This window comes from Capricornis sumatraensis, chromosome 7, assembly GCF_032405125.1.
Source record: "Capricornis sumatraensis isolate serow.1 chromosome 7, serow.2, whole genome shotgun sequence".
Classification (NCBI taxonomy): Eukaryota; Metazoa; Chordata; class Mammalia; order Artiodactyla; family Bovidae; genus Capricornis; species Capricornis sumatraensis.
This window is the reverse complement of record NC_091075.1, coordinates 100,377,594-100,390,359: the sequence shown is the minus strand read 5'-3', so window position 1 is coordinate 100,390,359 and position 12,766 is coordinate 100,377,594. Positions and strand designations below refer to the sequence as shown.

General features: G+C 43.4%; 1 protein-coding gene across 2 annotated transcripts in view; it reads left to right on the top strand.

Moving 5' to 3' along the window:
• Positions 1-1,383: 1,383 nt before the first annotated feature.
• Positions 1,384-12,766, top strand: part of LOC138082380 (placenta-specific gene 8 protein-like) — a 33,609-nt gene continuing 22,226 nt past the window's right edge. Inside the window, exon 1 of one of the 2 annotated variants that reach the window (XM_068975667.1) lies at positions 1,384-1,415. The gene's annotated coding sequence lies outside the window, so the exon portion shown is untranslated. Of the gene's footprint in view, positions 1,416-4,692; positions 4,804-12,766 lie in introns of those variants that run through there. The other variant, XM_068975666.1, reaches the window with a different exon arrangement.

Genomic DNA, 12,766 nt, shown 5'->3' with positions numbered 1-12,766 from the left:
TTCAGACTGTAGCCCACAGGCTCCTCTGTCCATAGGATTTCCCAGCAAGAATACTGGAGTGGGTTGCCATTTCCTTCTCCAGGGATCTGACTCAAGGATTGAACCCAAGTCTCCTGCATTGGCAAACGGGTTCTTTACCACTGAGCCACCAGGGAAGCTCAGACTGCTAGGACACGTTCACTGTCTAATCCCAACAGTAACCCTATGAAGAATTTGAAGAATTTGAAGCAGAGATGGTGACTAGCTAGGCCGAGGTCACACAGTGAGCCAGCAGTGATTCTAACTCCAGAAGCCATACTGGGCACCCCTATGCCAGACTGTCTTGATAAACATTTACTCAGTGACTAACCCCAGAAGCAATAGTTATAGAACTCCACCCCAGGCAGTGCCCATATGACACAGGCCAGCAGCTACTTAGTCCTTTTTGAAAACGGCAATGACTCTCCAAAGCAGTCTAGTCAATACCCAACCTGATCACTTTTCTCAGAGAATTTATTATCAACCACTAAATCTCCACATTCTCAGCCCCAGAGCTTGTGGAACCTGTTTGCAAAGAAAAGAGTAACACCAGCCAGGTTGTGGCCAGGCCACATCTTTTGATCAAAGAAAGACCAAAAAAAAAAAAATGGCCTGGTGATTTTCTCAGCAGGAGTTCACACACACACACACACACACACACACACACACACACACACCTGTTCACAAGTCTGTCTCCTTGAAAATATAGTTCTTGGACTTCCCTGGTTGTCCAGTGCTTAAGAAGCTTTCTGTCAGTGCAGGGGACATGGGTTCAAGTCCTGGTCCGGGAAGATTCCACATGCTGCAGGTCAACTAAGCCTGTACATTGCAAATACTGAAGCCCAAGCACCCTAGATCCCATGCTGTGCAACAAGAGAAGCCAGTGCAATGAGAAGCCGTGCACCACAGCTAGGGAGTAGCCCCCGCTTGTTGCAACTAGAGAAAGCCTACACAGTAATGAAGACCCAACACAGCCATAAATAAACAAGTTTTAATATATATATAGTTCTTCATGGAGTCTTTTCTGTTGTTTCTGTTTTTAATCTTTTTAGTGTTTGGCCACACAGCGCGTAGGATCCCTGACCAGGGATCGAACCCACACCCCCTGCAGTAGGAACTCGGCGTCTTAACCACTGGACCACCACAGAAGTTCCCATGGAGCCTTTCCTGAATAGTCCTATAAACCTCTCCCTGCTGCCATTCCAGGACTCCTCACATAGACCATCTGAACACTTCCTACTTCTACAGATGCTCCTTTCACTTCCTCAAATCCACTGAGCTCACGCCGGGACTTTTGCCCTCTCTTGGAATGCTCCTCCCACCCATCCACACAGCCACCTCCCGATCCTCTTCAGGTGTCTGCTCCAGGGAGGCCTCCCCTGCCCATCCTGTCTGAGGTAGGTCCTGCCTTCCCCGACTCCCTCTTTCAGAACCACAGCTCCTTGATGACTGTCTTTACAACCCTTAGAACAATATGCAACCGTTTTATTCACTTGGATGTTGGCTTGGGGTTTGTTTGCGTTTGCGTGTGTTTTTCTTTCCTCTTCCTCCCTTACTAGGATAAAACCAAAGGGGCATCTTGAGAGCAGGAACCCTGTTTGTTGCTCTAATATCGCTGGTACCTCACACAGTCCTGTTGTATAGCAAGGACTCAGTATATATGTATATGTTTGTTGAGTGAATGAATAAAAAAGAATCAGAGATTAGAATATAGAACCTGGGGGGGCCTGATTTAACTCCAATCACAGATGACCTGGTAGGTCCCTTTTTAAAGTTTTCAATTGGTATAACTGGGCAGAACGCATGAAGTTCCCAAATCCTGGATCCTTCCCCACTTGATGGAATTCAATTAATCCCTGGGTGGTTCTTTTCCTATTTCCGTGTGACTGGCTCAGTGAGTGAGTGAGTCAGTGCTCAGTCATGTCCACCTCTGTGACCCCATGCACTATAGCCCACCAGGCTCCTCTGTCCCTGGGATTTTCCAGGCAAGAATGATGGAGTCGGTTGCCATCTCCTCCACTAGGGCATCTTCCTGACCCAGGGATTGAACCCATGTCTCCTGAATTGGCAGGTGGATTCTCTACTACTGTGACACCTGTGGCTGGCTTGGACCATAACTCTAAAGACATTTCAATGTGATCCCAAGGGTCCCTGAATTTCACTCATGCCAGTGACAGAGGCCTTCCCCTGTCCTTCAAAGGGCTCAGTGTCCAGCTGGAGAATGGGGCAGGTGAGATGTCCTACTGTGGAGGAGAGGGGTACACAGATGGCTTTGAAAGAACCTTAAAAAGGGGCCTCATCTTGGGAAAGGGTAGGGGTAAGAGGGGAGGGAAACGCAACTCTATTGCATATCATTCATGTATCCAGGCTCTCCCATATTATCTTATTTAATCCTCACCAGGGTCCTGAGATGTGGATGTTTTCACCACTGTTATGTAGTTGAGAGTCATAGTGGAAAAATACAGACTTTTATGTCAGATAAGCCTGGATTCACATTCCGCTCTTTCAGATTAGCTGCTGTAGGGCCCTTGGAAACTACTTGACTTCTCTGGACTTAGTTTCCTTATTAGTGGTAGTAGTAGTAGTAACAATGACAGTTGCTATGAATGTCAAATGAGGAAGATATATGACACATTAGTCGAAATGATTTTGTGCTTTAAGCACATGCTGGAGATTTAATACATTACAGCCTTTTTTGTTAAGAGATTTGCCAAAGATCCACAGAATAAGTGGCCTAGAACTTGATGACCTCTTGCTTTGACTCTTAGGAGTCACTTGGACAGCAAGGAGATCAAACTAGTCAATTCTAAAGGAAATCAACCCTGAATATTCATTGGAAGGAGTGATGCTGAAGCTGAAATTCTACTACTTAGGCCACCTGATTTGAAGAGTCAACTCATTGGGAAAGACTCTGGTGCTGGGAAAGATTGAAGGCAGGAGGAGAAGGGGGTGATGGAGGATGAGATGGTTGGATGGCATCACCAACTCAATGGACATGAGTTTGAGAAAACTGAGAGATAGTGAAGGACAGGGTAGCCTGGTGTGCTGCAGTCCATGGGGTCCCAAAGAGTCAGACATGACTGATCGTCTGAACTGAACTGAACTGAAGGAACAACAAAAGTATATTTTCTTTCTTTCTTTCTTTCTTTCTTTTAATACTGGAGTAGGTTGCCATTTCCTCCTCCACAGGGTCTTCCTCATCCAGGGGTGGGACCTGAGTCTCCTACACTGGCAGGCAGATTCTTTACCACTGAGCCACCAGGGAAGGATATTTTCTCTATGGGCCATATGGTGTGTCTCACCTCCCAGGTCATAAACTCTCCTAGGACGGGAATGATATCACCACCCATTTTGGCTGAGTGCTATGGTTTTGGCTCACACTCCAGTCTTCTACAATAAGGTCGTATGATTGTGCTGATACCTGGGTTTTCTACTCAGTGGTATGTGTGAATGTCAGTAGACTCGACGAAGGTCGCCCTAAAATCAGTGAGTGCCCAGGTATTTCTTTCCCCTTATTTTCCGCCTCCAAGAACAACTTCTGTACATACAACTAACCAAGGAGAACATAAAGTAATTTCAGTGATAAAACTCATTCAAGTTTTATATTCAAACACCGTGGGAAAATCTCTACAACTTAGAGTCACATCGAAAAGGATAATGTTTTAACCTCCGCTAAATGAACACATTTTAAATCAGCAACCAGGAAACAATTGAAGTGTTCGTATTCAGTATTGCGTATCCATGTACCTAGCTACTGATTCATGAAGTGATTCAGCTCCCTCATCGCTGTGCCCGTTCTCTAAGAACTGCCCATTCCTGTTGTGATTAAACAATAGGAATGCTGGCTTCCGTTAAAGCTGCGCTTCTGTTTGCCATCCTTGCTGAGGTCCTCTGCATTCTTCATGGTTGTTGTTTAGTCACTAAGTCGTGTCCAACTCTTTGCGACCCCATGGGTTATAGCCCACCAGGCTCCTCTGTCCGTGAGATTTCGCAGGCAAGTGTACCAGAGTGGGTAGCCATGCTGTTCTCCAGGGGATCTTCCTGACCAGGGATGGAACCCGAGTCTCCTGCTTTGCAGGCAGTCTTTACTGCGGAGCCACCAGGGAAACCCTGCACCTTCTCTTTCTATGAAATTGTCCCTGCAGTGATCTCCATGATGACAGTCTTGCCTTCTAGAATCTAGGCTCCACACCAGCACCAGACGGGTGACTCCAAAATTGCCACTGTCCCTCTCTGCACTCCTAACCTTCAATATCTTCTCTTGTCTCTCATTGGCCATACAGCACGTTAGCTTAGAAAACAATCTGACAAGAAGGAAATCAAATATGTCTTTAGCATTTTTGAATCGTAAGGCCAGCTGCTCAATTCTCACTTTTAAACATGTGTCAAGACCCTTAAATGCCTTAGGAAATAGATGAATTCTAAAAATTCTAAGTAAATAAAACTTGGACCCTCATAAGATGTGTTGTTTGCCCAATCATAGATAAATCTTGCTGTCTAAGGAAGCAGTATTATCAGGCAAATGTCACATAAAATTAATGGAATCAGATGAACGGAGTGTCCACTTTCTTAAATGGAGAAACACTGACCACCCCACCCCACCCCAAGCAGTAAAGACAGGCTTGCTTTCTTTCCTCCAGTCCCACCTCCTAACTTTCCACACCTCCCTCCCACCCAACCCCGCCTTAACTGATGACAGCCCTGGGCTGCACAACAAAATAGTCGTGTTCCAAAGGTTTTTCCTGCTGATCTGAGCTGCTGTCCTCTGCAGTCAGCCTGTGTGTGGTGAGTATTTTTGCAATAACTTTAATGTTGCAAACTTCTTGTCTTTCTCTTTCATCCTATTTCAAAAGAAAATAATTTTAATAAATTATTGAACCAGTAAATTCTTATCATATAACTAATATAAGGTAGAATTGAATAATAGTGAATTTTTGTTAAAACCCACATGTCTGCAACATGTAATTGTCTTTTAAATTAAATTTGACAGCGGCGGTTCATAAGATCCTGTGTATAGACTGTTTCCTAAAGATGAAGAGATATTTTTTAAGTGAAAAAATATTCTTAGTTATAAAGAAGAAATTAAGACTGGTGTGTTTAGGCAGATTATTCTAAATTCCTTCTAGAAACTTTGTTATTTTATAATTAGTTTCAAGATTTGCTGTGGAAATTACCATTGCTAGAGTTTGCAGTTTATTATTACTTTACTGTCTGACATTAATTCTGTCTGTTTTTATATAACAAAAACAAATTTTTGAGATCATCACAGTCTGGCCATTTGTCACCTTTCCTGATTTGTATTGTTGTTATTATGGGCAATATTACCCAGGCAAATCTTAGTATTTTCACTGTTGAGGGAATGATTCATTCTTCTCACGTGTATGATTTAAAGAAAGGGGTCAGGGAGAAAAGATTTTTTTTTAATTCTTAAAGATGATTGATAAAAGGCATGACATCTAGATGGATGTCTGGTCTCGAGACTTTGAAATTGTGCGTATGAGACTTACTGTTTCTGTATCCGTACATTTGTTCACTGAGCCTCTACTCTGCCCCAGGCATCATGTTAGGATAAAAAGATGAGTGGCCAGAATCCATAGAGCTCAGACTCCAGTAGAGGCAAGGGACCTGAAAACAGCTGATCTTAAAAATATCAGGTCAGACGCTCACACTCAGCCACACAGTCGTGTCTGACTCTGTGGCCCCATGGACTGCAGCCCGCCAGGCTCCTCTGTCCATGGGATTCTCCAGGCAAGAACACTGGAGCAGGTTGCCATTCCTTTTTCAGGGCATCTTCCCAACCCAGGGATCGAAACTGCATCTCCTGCTTCTCCTGCATTTGCAGGCAGATTCTTTACCATTTGAGCCACCTGGGAAGCCTTGAGAGGCCTTGTGTGTGTGTGTGTCACACAGTCATGTCTAACTGTTTGCGACCTCATGGACTATAACCCGCCAGGCTCCTCTAAAAATTGAATTCTCCAGGCAAGAATACAGAAGTGGGTTGCCATTCCCTTCTCCAGGAGATCTTCCCCACCCAGGGACTGAGCCCAGTTCTCCTGCACTGTGGGCAGATTCTTTACTGTCTGAGCCACCAGGGAAGCCCTCTGAGAGGCCTTTTGTTGTCATTCAGCCACTCAGTCATGTCCGACTCTGCGACCCCATGGACCACAGCACACCCAAACTGAAGGCTTCCATGTCCTTCGTCATCTCCCGGAGTTTGCTCAGACTCATGTCCACTGAGTCAGTGATGAGGTCTTAAACACACTGAAAAACGTGTGGTATGCTATTCATCTACATTCCTCCATATGTAAAGAAGTCCAGTGTAATTGTGATTATTTCCCTCAAAGGTTACCTTTATTTGAGGAAGGAGAATAAATATTTTTCCTTTATTTTAGTTCACTTTATTGCCCAAACTTTATTGCAGCCCTGAGGACATGCTTAGTTTAGCTCTTTCGAAGCCATCCAAGCAATCCATCGGAAGTGCACTTCCATGTATTAGCACAATGCAGAGGAAGCCAAGAGTACTGAGCAAGCATCATTGTTCAGCCATCAGCTTTATTGAGAAATTAGCACTTAACACTACTTTTAAACTCATTTGGGTTTTATGGGGGTGGGATGGGAGGCAGTGAGAATGGAGATAAACGTACATGTGCGTTTTTAGCATCTGCCCCTCTTAGTGCAGATATGTAGGGAGGTAAGAACAGAGATAAACGTGTGCACGCAGAAAAATGTGTGGGTCCGTTTAATGGCTCCCCCTCCTAGCGCATAGATCATCTTCTGGAAGACCACATCCAGAGGCTTTTAGGAGAACAAAAGTTTGGTAATTAAGTGTATTGGCTCCTGCTTTTTTTCCTGAGTTAAATTTGTCAACATTTAAGTGTTTTGTGGCCACCAGCTAATCATATTTTCACTGAAGTTTTGAGATCCATTTATACTGACTACAGCACCCAGAAATGGTTTTAGTTATCGTCGTAGAAAGTATTGGATAGGACTTGCTCAAGTTTTGGATTTCAGCTGTTGCTGCTGTTGTTTAGCTGCTAAGTCGTGTCCAACTCTTTGGAAAACCCATTGTAGCCCATCAGACTCCTCTGTCCATGGAATTTTCCAGGCAAGAATACTGGAGTGGGTTGCCATTTCCTTCTCTAGGGGATCTTCCCAACCCAGGGATCAAACCTGTGTCCCCTGCATTGGCAGGTAGATTCTTTACCACTGAGCCACCACGGAAGCCCCTGGATTACGGACACCACCCAAATTCACCATTCTGTAACTTTTGACCTTTGATTTTATGGCTAATGACCAGCACTATCTTAACCCTCTTTTCTTCCGTCACCAATGCAATTTGTGGGCATTGAGTGGGGAGGACGGCTCTTCCTGCTGCCTCCCCCCACAACCCCATCCCATGCTAATAGCACAAAATCTAAAACTATTTAGCAAAGTTGATTGTTGACCAAAAAAAGACTTTTTTAAAAGTCAGCTAAGTCCCTTCAAGATGTTTGTGCTGAAGTGAATGGAGCTATTAGCTGTAAGTGATCTTCAACCCACAGAACTCAAAGGACTGATGATTCCAGTTCTAATTTAAGTTGCAGCAAGTTTTAAATTACAGTCCTGTACTTCTTAGGTCTTCTGGTTCTTTTAGCCAAGATATTAAATCTGAGACAGTTACAGGTTTGCTATGCTGATAAGACCAGATAATAGATATTCCAAACATGGGTGGAGACAAGCCCTCTGCAAGTCCAGGAACTGGTGATCCCCTCTTCTCTTCCTGGGATTCTCCCCTGCTGAGTTCCTATTGGAGACAAAGATTTCCAAGAAAGAAGTGAAGAGACAACAGATAGAAGAAAGGCAAGACATGAGTCTGAGAAAATAATAGCCTAAGGGAGGAATCTGATTTTAGTTGAGAGTTTTCATAGCTGTATATGACTTAAAACTTCTAACTCAAGGATTCATTCACTCAACCAATAATATTTCAGCCTTTTATTCTGCAGACAGAAATAAATTGGGGGATGAGCTGGAAGAACACAAACTCTTTCTTAGAAAGACTTTCTTTTCCCTTACACCAACTCAAGAGTCACGGTAGAAGTTTTAACTAATAATTCTGAGCTAGAGCCCAATGATTGGATCCCAATTCTAAAAGAGATAAATGCTCACTCTCCAGTTACAACAAAAAAGAAAACAGCCTTCTTTTCCCTGTAGGAAAAATGTTTTATTGCCACAGTTGGGAGTAAACTCATTAAAATGTGTTCCTACACACACAAAACAAATTTTTATTGGATTAAATGGAAGGACATACATCACAGATGTCAACAATAGTTAATCTTTGGACTTCCCTGGCAATCCAGTGGTTAAGACTCCGTGCTTTCACTGACAGAATACAGGTTTGATCCCTGGTCAGGGAACTAAAGATCCCACATGCCATGTGCCCCCCTAAAAAAAATAGTGGTTAGCCTTGTATGCTGGATTTAAAAGAAACATTTTCTTTTGACATGTTTGTGATATTTAGATTTATGTTCATTGACTGTACTATTTGAACTAAGTTTTAAAAATTATACATGTTTGGGGTGAAAAATTAAGTAGGAGGGGAATTTGAGATTAGAGAGGAAATGTGTGTTTTATCTTTGTGTAAAAGATGTACGCACCATTACTTCAGTACTCAAATCATCATTTTGGATAGACATCCTATAATAATTATGATAACTTAATTCTCAGCCCTCCCTGTACACTGGAATCACCTAGGAAGCTTTAAAAATATCAATTCCAAAGCCTCCTTCACTTAGACCAATGGGGCCAGAATCAGAATGAAGCCAAGTGGCCAACTTATTATAAAATCTAAGGCTCCATGTTGTAATTTTTGTCTTCATAGCATTGACCAGGAAGTTTATTGTTGTTGCCTAGTCGCTAAGTCATATTGACTCTTTTGGGACCCCATAGACTGTAACCTGCCAGGCTTCTCTGTCTGTGGGATTTCTCGAGCAAGTATACTGGGGTGGGTTGTCATGTCCTTCTCCAAGTAATCTTCCCAAACCAGGGATCGAACCTGTGTCTCCTGCATTGGCCGGTGGATTCTTCACCGCTGAGCCATCAGGGAAGCCCAGCCAGGAAGTCATATTACGTAAGATGAGAGTCCATGAGCATTTTACTGCTTTCTTCTATCATCACAATGGGTGGGTTTTGGTAACACCCGGTGTAAAAGTTTTCCAGCTCTCTGGTGTAGAACTTGGACTTTGATCAGTTGTACAGTCAGATGTGATTCATTGGCGTGTGCGAAAGATGCCCTGCTCAATAAAACACCAGCTTGTTTTAAATGGATGTTTAAATGCCAGTCGTAGCCCATGTTGGCCAAGTCTCCTTTCTAAGCTTCCCCACTGGTCACTTGCTAAAGCAGTTTTATTAATAGAAAGGATTTATAAAAGGAAAACACATTCTTTCCTGCAGGTATGCCTTTAGCTTATCTCCATGTTGAATCAGGATGACCATCAACTCACCTCCACACTTCTATTCAGGTGCATGTCCTGTTTGCATCTTTCAATTTTTATAACACTACATTTGCTTTATATGCCTTTTCTTCTGCATACCTGTTGCTACGTGTAATAGGCAGCCCTCGATGGGTATCTGAACTCAGACTCTTGGCAAAGACTTCCAATTTAGCCTCAGTGCTGCACAAATCTTAACAAACCCCAGGTGGTGAAAATACTATTCATGGAGGAATATTCAAGAATATCCATCCATGTTTTTCACTGAACAATCTAAAAAATCTGATTTTTAATCTTGAATCATCGCAAATTATCGGAGAGGTAGATACTCGGATGGGATCATTTTAGCTTTTTGCTTTCACTGATTCTACCCCAGAATTGTGCTATAACTGTGTATTAGGGAATAGGTTCGGGAAAGTCACTGCTCTTTCTTTTGTAGAGTTCTTGAGATAGGCTATGGCCACTGCATTTTATGTATCATCTCCTTGTTGAGGAAATTGAAAAATCTGTCTAGGTCTCAATCTCTTTTTATTTTATGGGTGTGATCAATCTCCTAAATGTTTGTATTCCCTCTTTGCTTTGCCTAGTGGGAAGCTCAGAGACTAGTTTTCAGCCCATACCAAGCACTGTACAGGAACCTTAGAGTAAGTGCCAAATTTACTCCTGGCTTTATTTTCCCTGATCTCTTTATTTTTGTGTCTAGTTTTATATGTAATTTAGTAGATGGTTCAAATCTTTTTAAAAACAGGGCAAGACTATGAATCAAAATTTCTCAGCCTTCATGCTAGTGAGTGAAAGAATTTCTTGTTTGTGGGAATGGGTACAAAGTGGAAGAGAAGGGAAGGGACAGAGAGAGAGGAAGCACCTCCCTGGCCTCTACCTACCAGGTGCCAATAAGCCGTCGTCACCCTGAGAGGTGACAACCAAAATAACACCAGACATTGCCAAATGTCCCCTGTGGGCAAAATCACCCCTGATTGAAACTCACTGGTATAAATGAATCAATAAACTTAGTACTGAATATGTAGGGGAAGAAAAGCTTTCCTCGACCCTCTTAGGGTCCCTGGCTGGGTCTGAAAATTAAACTAAGTTTGACAGGGGAAATCCAGGCAAATGTTATTAAATTTTAACAGGTTCATGGGAACTTTCGCAAGAAAATTAGACTCAAAGAAGTGACCAGAGCAGGAAATTTTTATACTTTTAGACAGAGAAACCATAAATTTTTGGAGTTGACAAGATAAGAGGGTTTGCCCGAGGGGTACTAAATGGTGAAAAAGTAATAAGGTTTGCTTATTCTTAGCCCTAAATTCCATCTCTGGTGCTAAGGATGTCTGCCTTCCTTCTGGTTCAGAGAGGGTACCTTTCTCTTACTTACCTCTTGCTTTCTGGGAAGACATGTGAAGGGAGAGACCTTCCTGCTTTTGCTATTTTCTCAAACCCCTTCAGGAGCTTCCCCGAAGGTGGCACTAGTGGTAAAGAACCCGCCTGCCAATGCAGGAGACTCAGGAGACCCAGGTTCGATCCCTGGGTCGGGAAGATGCCCTGGAGAAGGAAATAGCTACCCACTCTAGTATTCTTGCCTGGAGAATCCCATGGACAGAGGAGTCTGGTGGGCTACGGTCCATGGGGTCGCAAAGAGTCAGACGTGACTGAGGCAACTTAACATGCCTGCAAACTCCTTCAGCTTCAGTATGCCAAGGTGTCATATTTTAGGGTACTGGGTCCTGAACCCCACCAAGAACTTAGTAATTTCTAAGCTATGTGGAGGCCACTGTCTCTGAGGGACACAAGGATCACTGAAACCCACTGACCACACTCAGCAAAGCCAAAAATAAGCCAAAAAAAAAAAGGAAGTTCTCAGAGTATGCATAATTAGATTTGGCTTATATCTGAAGTTATTATAGCTACTGTAGCTCTCCTAATGACTCTGGGGAGAAGGAAGTGAAGGTACTATCACTGTCATTTAGAGAAAAGGCACAGAGGTAGCCAAGTATCGATAGTTAGAGCTATGGTTAGAGCCCAGCAGCCTGACCCCCAGGTCCAGGGGGCTCTTCACCACACCACCCAAGTGTCGTTGAGCAAGTTCAAAGGAGGGAGAGAGGCAACCCCAACTTGGAGGATTTGGAGTGGCTTCCTGGAGGAGATAGCGTTTGAGATGAGATGTTTGTTGACTGGTCAGTAGAGAAAGTGGAGGTATAAACTCACAGCAGGAATGGCATAGATGGAAAGCTTACAGAATGGTGAGGAAGCTGACCAGATACGGGAGGGAGAGGGTCAGGGAAGGACTAGGAAAACAGAGTGCGTTGTGCTGTAAAGAGCTTCTGAGGGCAAGCTTATGGGGTTTGGCTGTGAAAAGGCAGTCGTTCCCTAGAACCATGTATGCCTGACAGCCCTTCATAACTTAGATAAAAGTAGAGACGAAGCTTAATGAATTAGGTCACCAAAGAGATTACTAATGGTACAATGATAGTGTGGGCCTGGAGGGATCCAGTTTATCAAGTGATCATTATTCTCTACCCTGTCCCCAAATTAAAGGCTTTAGTGAGCCAAGTCCCCTTCACCATCTTGATGAAAGGAGGGTAACTGAACTTTCCTGGTGTCCGAAAATTTCCCAGTCTTGCACTATCAAAAACGCAAGAGGTGGGTGGGACAGAGAGGGGAGTGGAGGGAGGCTCCAGAGGAAGGGGCCATATGTATACTTAAGGCTGACCCACGTTGTTGCATGGCAGAAACCAGCATAACATTGTAAAGCAGTTATCCTCCAATTAACAAAAAAATACAAGAGGGCTCCCCATTTAAGCGTTAGCAGGCATGAGCACCATTTTAACCATGAGGAGAAATGTTTTCGAGTGACCTTTTAAAAATAAAAAGATTTAGCTTCCATTAGAAAATGCCATACCATCAATTGCGCGTAATCATTTTAAAATTACCTTATGACTGAGAGTTCTCATTGTTCTGGCTAAGATTTCAGAAATGACATAATTGGGAGGACATTAGGCAGCATCCTTCTAGGATACAGACAACAGGGATTCTTATGAGATCCAGATAATTGGCTCCAGATGCAGATTCGGGCCTGCCATGGGGGGCTGGGTGCTGGAAAAGATCAAGAAAGGAGATGTCTTCCTAGGTGCAGGGGCTGACGGTCTTTGGGGCTGGCTACAGGGGGTTGGAGGTCAGATAGCGATGTGAGACTAATCATCTCTTTTCACTCCCAGTCTATAAACCAAAAGGGACCATTTCCTCCTCTGTCTCCTAACATCACAGTCCAGTGGTTAAGACTC